Raw genomic sequence first — 7,591 nt, 5'->3', positions numbered from 1 at the left:
TTCTTTTTTTATACTAGGTATTTGATATGCAATGGAGGAGGCCCTTCCAATTCCTTTCTTTTAGACTTCTTTGAAGATCCCTTTGCAGAGGCTGCAAATTTTTATTTCCTTCTTCCTATGTAACTTAATTATAAACTGATTATCCTAGAGGGTAAAATATCTTCTTATATCTATGTTGGGAAGGATTTGACAAAATTCGTGAGAAGCAAGGTTGACTACACTTCAAAACTGGAATGCTTGAGCCAGATTTCCCCATGGTTCCACATCTTGTATATCAAGAATAGATTTCTAAACATATAACAAGTTCTCATTATTGTTCACTCTCTGCTAGTTATGTCCTTCAAAATAAAAATCATTGAAAACAGTATTCTATATTTTGTAGTAAACACTATCTAATCATTGTTTTCCATTGATATATATCTTGATATTACTTGCACTTTACATATTTATGAATTATTTGCAGTGTCTTTAGAGATGCAATTTTATATAATCTAAATAGTTATGGAAAGTTTATGAGGAAAGCACACACACACATGCACATATACCCTCAAAACCTTTCTAAAATGGGAATAAAAGTCATTGTATTTCTAGGAATCCCTACCACAATTTTAACTGACAGGCCAGTATAAATAGCTTTGTAGCTATTATAAAGTGACCAACGTTTTTCTTAATTCTTATTCTTACCAGTTTTGTCCTCTTGGATTAAGGATAAACAAATGCTCAAGGAAAACTGCATAACAGTGAAAAGTTGCACTCCAATTGGATCTTAAGTTCCTGTATTTCCCACATATGATAAGAGTTTTCTTACAGTGTCATTTAAGCCATGAACAATATACTAAAGGAAAAATAAAAGCACATCTCTGGTGGTGAGCCTTTTCTTTTGTAAAAATTCCCTGTGGCCAGCAATATTCTAGTGACTATGAAACAAAATAGGACATTATGACATTCTCTTGAAAAAAAAAAAAAAAAAAAACTCTAAGTGTTTGAACATCCTAATGGGGCATCCAACTTTGATTTTTTTTAATTTCACACAGTCTGGTTTGATATTCTCTAGACATATTGACCTACATTAGTAGCAAGCATCAAACAAGAGATTGAATATTTATGTGAAATATATATATTTATTTGTTTATATATATATATATATATATATATATATATATGTATCTGTCTATGCCTATGCATTTTTGTATGTGTTTTCTGTGCACACACACACAAACACACACTAAGGAATATATATTTCTCTCTTGATACATGGCAACACTCTCACTATTATGTTTTTCTAAATATATTTTAACTGACATAATTGTGTTAACCTTTAGAAACAACATGCCCTTACTGATTTGTAAATTTCATGAAGGCAGGTGATTTTTATACAACCTATAAATATTAGGACAGGGAGAAATATATAACATAAAGTGCTAAAGTTGATTGATGATCTTGCTTTCACACAGGGAAGGCAGTAGGTTGAAAATTAGAGAGTAAGTGATGGTATTGAAAATGCACCTTTGTAATTCATTACAAGTTAAACTTACTTTTCCTGGTATTGATAATTTTTTATTTACCTCTACTGCTGCCATTTATCCCTATAATTAATAAAGAGTTACAATGCAGGAAAGCATGGAAGTTAAAATAAATGAATATTCTTCCTTGTTCTCTAGAAGTAATAGTTATCTCATGAGTAAATTCATATAATGGGTATGTGCTTTACCAAATTCCTTAAAATTCCATATTATATTTGAACTAAACTAATTTGGAATGGTATACAATATTTATCACTAAAGTATCCACTAAGGGATCTGAAAAATCCAAGTAAAGACTGAAATACTTTGCTAATTTACAAATGAGAACTAAGTAGGTATTCTTTTTTATAGCATTATATACATGTACACATATGTACACACGTAGGTACATATGTGTACATACATGCATGTGTAACACAGGTTGTAGTTATGAACTCATTCTTTTTAAAAAATAATGTTAATGATTTATAATTGCATGTGAAATTTACATGAACATATTTAGATAGTTCTCTAGTTATTGAATGTTAGTTCCTTATCTGTATATCAACACATTCCTCATACAGAATTACTACATTTTACAATATCCTTTTAATATATAATACTAAAGTGAACTTCAGTTTGGTTCTCCTTATCATCATCATTGCAATTAGTTGTGTTGGGAGAATCATCTTTTTGTCTGATGAAGTATGGCATTCTCCTAGTTGCAAATGCACCATTACTAAGGATTCTTAACTTATCACTGGGATACAGGAACAGTTCCTTCTCAAATCAAAGGAGACTGCTGAGTTCTGAGGAGGGTCTTACTATAACATCACACCTTCTTATTTTTCTGTTGCTACTTTCCTGATTGAAAATTCCTTTCCTTATCACCACCCTGAACTCTGCTATTAAAAACCACAGTGATTGCATTATTTTCTGAGAAATATTTCCATATTTCTTTCCAAATTTCAGCCTTTCCCATAATAATTTACATACACCTATCACTGCATATGTATGTATTCACTTAAACCTTTTAACAATTATTTCCCATCTTTTTAAGCACTTGACAGCAAAATCTTCCCTTCATGCATTGTTTTTGTCTTCTGCATTTAGCACATTTCCAGGCACAAATCTAATGCTCAGTTACTTTATACATGTATATGTATGAAAATGTCTCAGTTCATTACATTTTTCCATGTTTCCATAGCAAATCAGTGTCATTTCTCATTTTCTTGTTCTCACTTTGGATGTGTTAATAACATTTATTTCACTTTCTTTGATACAGATATTAGTATATCTCTAATATATTGACATGCCCAGTATAGTAAGGAAATTCATTATAATAATAAAACTGAGAGTACCATTATCTCTCAAGTTAACTATCTTTCCAGTGACAATTAAGTACAATTTTCTGCTTTTAACATATTTTTGAACTCCAAGTGGAAATTGAAATACTTTAATAAAAGGATCATATGTTAAAGGAAAATTATATGCCCTACTGGGAGGTGGTCACATTGTGTTGCTGAGAACATGCTACTGGAATCACAAGAAATCTTTTTAATCTCAGGCAGCTATTTAACAGCACAGTGACCCTAAAGAATTTAAGTAGCTTTTTTTATCCAAAGCAAGGAAATTGGATTCAATGTTCCCTAGTGATCTTTCCATCATTTAATTTAACATTTTTGAAAACCTCAAAGCTGAGTTCTGAGATATTTCTTTCCTCAAATTCTGCACTCTTTTCTTGGTTAAGCATGTTCAGTTCCATAACTTTAGATATCATTGCTCCAAAAACAAATTTACGCTTATTCCTGTTCTCAAGTTTGCACTAGAGACTTCTAGAGCAAATAACTAATTTGACACCTGCAGCTTTATATTTCTTAGATATTTTACACTTAGCTTCACCAAGATATATCCAGAGCTTCCTCATCAAACTGATGCTTTCTAGTCTTCATCTCAGTAATTTATGAATCATATAATCTATTTTTGGAATCAAAATTATTTCCCCCATCTCCCACATCCCATCTATCAGCAAACCTATTAATTTCAAAATATATCTCACATCTGTCCATTTCTCCCTATCTCCTTGGTCAGTACCTTGGTTTACAACACTGAAATGCCTCATTTATAATATTTGACTCCAAAGGAACACTTATTATACCTATCCTAGATACTACAGTAGCCTCCTAGGTTTTCCCTAACTTCTACACTTACTTCCATAAAATCCAAGTCTATTGAACAGCCTGAATAACCATCCCCTTCCTACCTCTACCTCACCTTTTGCACTCTTTGACAGATTACTCTACTTTAGTCATTCTGGTTTCTTTTTCTGTTCTTTGAACATCCAAAATTCTTTCCTGCTCTAAGTTGATAACACATGATATTAGTTGTGTAGATTCTTAGTTGGCAGAACATTTTTCATTACTTAGATGTCAAGACAAACATCTCCTCTGAAATGTCTTCCTCTACAATCATCTCAAAAGTACCCCCTTTCCTGCCCTCCCCACAACCACCAAGTTACCACGTTATATCACTTTACTGGATTTCTTGTATTCGCTCCTCCAGATCCAGTCTACATTTTCTCCCTTGCCTTCTTCCTGGGAAGACTCACATGAACCTTTGGGTCCTTGTGGAATTCAGCCTGTGAGGAATTCTGGCAGGTCAGAGTGAGAGTTGAAGCAAAGCCAGGAAATGGATTACTCTAATTCCTTTCCTATGAGGTCTCTGTAAACTGTGTCACTCAGAGAAGATCATTGGTCTTTGTGTGCTGGATGACTTTGCACAACTCTTCTCTTTATGCCTTTGGTTAACAACTCCAATTTTGTAGTTATAGGCCATCTCACCATCTCCTGTGGTTCCATGAAGCTCACGCATTTACAAATCATCCCTTCTTGAAAACAAAACAATGAAACAAACACATAAAATTCTCTGATTGCTCCTGAATCTGCTTATCAAATTTAAGCATGCCTCAGTTTACTGAGGGACTTTAACTGACACAATTATTTCCTTGATTTCTATCATAGCATGAGGAAACAGAATATTTTTTTTCATTCATTGTTTACAATTAAATGTGCCTCTATGCACTAGAATATAAACTCTATGACACCAAAATACTTCTCTTTTGAGTTCCATTTCTCTTTTCATCAGTTTCTAGAATCATGTTTAGTATGAAGCAGGCACCAAATATTTTTGAATAAAGGAATGAAGACCTGAAATTAGATGAAATAATTAGCATATTAAAACACAAGGAGTCCAAATGGAAGAATTTAGGTTAATATTAAATTGTTATCTGCAACAAGTTTTGTCTTCTTTACATGTTTTGGTGCAGAAGAATAGTATAGTGACTACATCTATAAATTCACATAATTGAGAATAAATTATTAACCAAAGAAAATAAATTCAGATGTTTAAATTTTTGTGATGCCAAAGAGGCAAGTGGTTTTAAGGAAATTAAATTTTAGCAGCAAATTTCAATTTTATGCAAGTATTTAGCATTGTATTAGTATGGAATTTAATTCTGTGTGATTGCTAGCCAAGTCCTCTGTTCTGTATCATGGGAGCTGCAATTAATATGCTAACACTGAGCCATTAACTGTAATTCAACTGGCCCAGCTACTTATGGCAGAATAATCCAGCAAACTGTTGCTCACATACTACTAGAAAAAAAAAACATACTACTAGAAATGAGAGTTGTTGCAAACAGTAAGATAAAAAAATGACTAAAAAAATAGAGATAAGTTCAATGAGAATACATACTGAGTCTTATTATTTTGTGTGTGTGTGTTAACTAGAGCAAAAGCTTTTGCAAAAGTGCTTTATTTTCTATATGCTGACTTACAACCTAATCTCTAGGGAGAGCTGAGTGGATCAAAGCCATGCCTTCCATACTCACTGACTGCTGAACCCAAAATAGAAAAGGGACTGATGTGGGGAGTAGTTCAGGGTTTTAAGACATTGGTCAAAGTGAGCAACTTAGAGATAAAAGCACAGAGCCATATTATGACACTATTGGAGTCAGTTTCTTATTGTTGACCATTATGGACAAAAGTTTTGATCGTAAAATGAGAAGATAAAATTCCCATATCTTTAATCTCAAGTACTGAACTTTGACCAACCAGTGTCCCTTCATTTCATTATAATCATCATTATCTATCTTTATTTAAATACAAAAACAATTAAATAGTGCTTCAATTAATTTTGTAACTAGATAAAATATATCTTAAGTATCTGCTGACATGAGTTTCAACTTTTTTATCAACAAAAATAGCCTATAAAATAAGTAGAGTGTGATATATATATTTAATATGAAATATATTATTTAGTCATTTATATAAATAGATGGTGACAAAATAATTATTCAAAGTTATAAGACTATAGAGATTTTAATTTTGCACTACTTTTAAACATCTAAATTTCATGACATATTTTCATATATTTAGTTAAGATATTTATACTATGGAGATTTGTCACAGATCCAAATCTATTTTTAATAAATAAACTAAGGATGAATAACATCATATCCTTCTCAACTAATTCAGAAAATAATGGGGCATAAAGCACTGCCTAGCTTCCTTGGAAATAAAAGGTACATATTAGAGTAAAGTAAAGATAAGTAGAAGTTTGAGTCTTAAATTATGTGGTGAATTTCTAGCAGTTGAATTTTTTATAAATGGTTTAACATATTTTGAAACTATGGAGAGATTGCAAATTCATTCCAGTTTATCCTGGGACTATTTTCTTCTGTATATTATTGGTCATATGGTATTTGTAAAACTGAAATGAAATTTGATTTTTTCCTTTCTTCTAGTGACTCTCTAATGTGCATGAACTTAAAGAGGAACAATAACTCTGCAATCATTTGTTTTTTGGAAATACCTGTTGTATACTTCTAAACTACCTCCTAACAATATTCATTATGATTATGTTCTCTTTTTCTGAAGGATTTATGACAATGTCACAGCAAGAATATATTGTAGCTTAAATCTTTCAAAGACTCATGTATTAAACACTTGGTCAACACAGACTATTTGGAATTGGTGGAACCTTTAACAGGTGGGGCCAAACTGAAGGAATTTAAGTCACTAGGGTGTACCTTTGATGGGACTATTGGGGTTCAGTCACTGTTCTTTCTCTGTCTTTGTATCCCAGCTACCATCAGATGAATATCTTTTCTCTACCACAGGCTCCCTACCATAATGTGCTGCCTTGCCACAGCCCAAAGCAATGGAGTGAAGTGACCATTGATTGAAACCATGAACCAAAATAAACCTCTCCTTCTTTGAGTTGATTTTCTCAGGTATCTTGGCACAAAGACAGAAAGTTGACTGACACAGAAGGCAATTCTAGGAAGCCAGATTCTCAGTGGTTATGTTGGTTCTTAATGATTGTTATGAGTTAGACGTGGTGTCCCCCAAAACTTACGTGTGAGACAATGCAAGAAGATTCAGAGGAGAAATGATTGGGTTGTGAGAGTCTTATTCCAATCAATGAATTAATCCCCTGTTAGAGATTAACTGAGTGGTAGAGTGTGGCTGAAGGAGGTGGGAATTGGAGTTGTGACTTTGGGTATATATTTGCTTCTAGTGAGTGAAGTCTCTCTGCTTCCTGATCATGATATGAGCTGCTTCCCTCTGCCACACTCTTCATGCCCTGATCTATCTTACCTCTAAGTTTTGAGGAATGGAACCAGCATTCTGTGGACTAAGACCTCTGAAACCATGAGCCCTCAAACTTTTCCTCCTTTACAATTGTTCTGGTTGGATCCTTTTATCACAGCAGTGAAAAACCTGACTAAAAAATGATCTATTGGGAAAGTGAGGGATGCCAAAGAATGATGAAAATAGTACTCAATTATGTCTTGAATTGTTTTCAGTAAATTACTGAACTATTCTGCATTAGCTATGAGGTCAGGTGATGAGGACACAGATAACCAGGTTAAAGTTCTTGAATACAGATCTTATGAGAAAGGAAGGAATTTGATGATTTAGTGAAATAGGGGTAGTTACAAAGTGATATGAATTTGATGATAACATAGTATATAACTATAATTAGGAAGTTTAAAACATTTGAGTTTTATTAGTGACTTTCAAGCA

Source organism: Sciurus carolinensis, unplaced genomic scaffold, assembly GCF_902686445.1.
Source record: "Sciurus carolinensis unplaced genomic scaffold, mSciCar1.2, whole genome shotgun sequence".
Taxonomy (NCBI): Eukaryota; Metazoa; Chordata; class Mammalia; order Rodentia; family Sciuridae; genus Sciurus; species Sciurus carolinensis.
Note: the sequence above shows the minus strand (reverse complement) of the source record.